Raw genomic sequence first — 3,109 nt, 5'->3', positions numbered from 1 at the left:
ATCAGATGGATCTTGGCTGAGAGCAGCAAGTTCCAGAAAGATGTTTGCCTGTGCTTTATTGACTATGCAAAGGCTTTTGACTGTTTGGATCATGACAGACTATAGACAACATTGCTGAGAATGAATATTCTAGGACACTTAATTGTGCTCATGAGAAACCTGTACATAGACCAAGAGACAGTTGTTCAAACAGAACAAAGGACTGCTGAATGGTTTAAAAGGAAAGGTGTGCACCAGGGTTGTATTCTTTCGCTATACTTATTCAATCTGTATGCTTGTGAACGTAATCCAAGAAGCTGGATTAATATGAAGAAAAATATGGCATCAGGGTTGGAGGAAGACTCTATAACAACCGTGGTATGCAGATGATACAGCCTTGCTTGCCGAAAGCAAAGAAGACTTAAAATACTTAGTGATGAAGATCGGAGACCACAGTTTTTGATATGTTTTGCACCTGTAAAGAAAATCTTTGCCACTGGACCAATAATCATCATCAAGATAAATGGAGAAAGGATTGAAGTTGTCAAAGACTTCATTTTGCTCAAATCAACCATCAAACACTCATGGAAGCAGCTGTCAAGAAATCAAACAGCATTTGCATTAGGCAAATGTACTGCACAAGACCTCTTTTAAAGTATTCAAGAGCAAAGATGTCAGTTTGAGGACTAAGGTACTCTTGACCCAAGTCATGGTATTTTCAGTAACTTCATGTGCATGTGAAAGTTGTACAGAGAATATGGAAGACTGTAGAAGAATTTGCATTTGAGTTATGGTGTTGGAGAAGAATATTGAACGTAAACTAGACTGCCAAAAGAACAAACAAATCTATGTTAGAATAAGTACAGCGAGAATGCTCCTTAGAAGCTAGGATAGCCAGACTTCATCTCTCATACTTCAGACATATTATCAGAAGGGACAGGTCCCTGGAGAAGGACAGCATGCTTGGTAAAGTGGAAGGTCCAAGAAAAAAAAGAAGACGCCCAACAAGATGGATTGGCACAGTAGCAGCACAAAGGACTCAAGTATAGCAACAATTGTGAGGTTGGCATGGGACCAGGCAGTGTTTCATTCTACTGTGTATCGGGACACTGTGAGTTGGTACCGACTCAGTGGCGCCTAACAACAACAAAAATGCTCAAGATGAGACCGAATTCTATTTAGGCAAGAGATGTGCTTATGTGTACAAACTAAAGAACAACACAGTGACTCCTGGAAGCAAACCTAACAAAACCAGCGTCATCTGGGAAAGGTAACTCATACCCCATGGAAGCAGTGGCATGGTTCGTACCAAATTCTCTAGCAACCTTCCTGCTAAGGCCATTGGACCCAGAGTCTGTGTGATTCTGTATCCCTCAAGGATTTAAACTTACAGAAAAATAAATAAATGACTAAGTTGTGGATCTGTTAAGAAAAAAGAAAGGAAGGAAGTTATAGAGAAATGAAATAAACTAAGAAGGCACATTGGCTAATTTGTGGTTTTGTTCTTTACATTCAATTGTTTCTAGGTAAGTTTATCTGATATTTTAGAGAATCTCTCATTGGTAGTTGGGTCATAGATAGAAACTAATCTTAGTCCTTCCTGTGAGTTTTAGCTAATTTACAAATATGTATAAACAAAAAATCATAATTTCTGAGTATGGGTAGGTCAAGTTTGAAGATGGATGGCAGAGGAGGTAGTGGAAATTGCCTAGTCCTGCCTGACTGTCTTTCATGAAAATCCAATTCTCAGATGATTGCTAGTGTTTAGCAGTAAACGTCAGAGAAAAGAACATGCAAGGGAGAACTGATTTCCTGCTGAGGTCTGGGGGAAAGCTACATAATAACCTCCAGTGAGATGGGGCCACTGCTTGTCCCCACAGTCACAGTCAGAAGAAGACAGAGTGGCTAGTCCAAAACCAATAGAGGGGGGCGATGGAGCAGGTCTGAAGCTCATCCACGGAGGTGCTTCCCTTGCCTTGTTGTTAGTTGTTATTGAGTGGGCTCCAGCCCATGAAGAGGACCCATGTTTGTCTAACAGAATGAAACATCGGCAGGTCGTGTGCCATCTCACAGCCATTGATTTGCTCGAGTCCACAGTTGAAGCCACTGTGTATTCTGAGTGCCTTCCGGCTTGGGGGGCTCATCTTCCAGCACTGTACTGGTCAGTGTTCTGGTACGACCCATAGGCTTTTCCTTAGCTAATGTTCTTAAGTAGATCACCAGCCCTTTCTTCCAAGTTCTGTCTTGGAAGCTCTGCAGAAGCCAACAGGACACACCATGGATAGCCTTGCTGGTGTTTGGAATAGCAGTGGTTTAGCTTCAGCACCAGAGCAATACACAAGCTGCCGCAGCACAACAAACTGACAGGTGGGTGATAGTCCTGAGCCTTCAATCTGTTCTCATCTCTCTGTGCCCTGTAACTGGCACTTGGGTCGTGAGGAAGTCAGCAGCCAGAAGTGCTAAGCTGTCACTCAGTAACCAAAGGGGGAAACCTCCGTGGGCTTACACATCCGACAAGCCTCCTAGCCCCACTTCCTTCCCTGTTATCATGTTCTTTCCCAAACTAAAACCAAACCCACTGCCACCAAGTCAAGTCCACTCATAACGACCCTTTAGGATAGACTAGAACGCCCCCATAGGATGTTCAAGGAGTCCTGGTGTGGCACTGTGGATTAATGCGCTGGACTGCAAAGTCAGTTTGAACCACAAGGTTGGCAGTTCAAGCTCACCAGCCACTCCTCAGAAATCCCATACAAGGTCGCTATGCATTGGAACCAGCTCGATAACACTTAACAACAGCAGTGATTCTTACCGAAGCGACTGGCACATCTTTCTCCCACAGAGCAGCTAGTGGGTTCAGACCACCATTAGCAGCAGAGTGCTTTAATCACTGTGCCACCAGGGCCCTTTACCTTCTTTCCTGCAAGAGGGAGATGCCAAGAAGGAGACTGCATTGTTGCACATTCTTAATTCACTGTATTATATCAGGGTAAGTCAAAAAGGATTGCTACAAAAATCATCAAAAGCTGATTAAACAAAAATATCCAACCATGAAGCTTGTTTCTCAACAGATCTTCCCTCCATCTAGGTCTATACACTTCTGAAGGTGGGTTTCCTTCTCTCTAACTCT

General features: G+C 43.1%; 1 protein-coding gene across 3 annotated transcripts in view; it reads left to right on the top strand.

Moving 5' to 3' along the window:
* The window catches only part of MICU1 (mitochondrial calcium uptake 1), a 184,461-nt gene that overhangs the window by 175,279 nt on the left and 6,073 nt on the right, over nt 1–3,109 (top strand). The window lies entirely within an intron of this gene.

The sequence above is a fragment of the Chrysochloris asiatica genome, unplaced genomic scaffold, assembly GCF_000296735.1.
Source record: "Chrysochloris asiatica unplaced genomic scaffold, ChrAsi1.0 scaffold00020, whole genome shotgun sequence".
Classification (NCBI taxonomy): Eukaryota; Metazoa; Chordata; class Mammalia; order Afrosoricida; family Chrysochloridae; genus Chrysochloris; species Chrysochloris asiatica.
The sequence above is the reverse complement of the archived record's forward strand: the minus strand, read 5'-3'. Positions and strand labels throughout refer to the sequence as shown.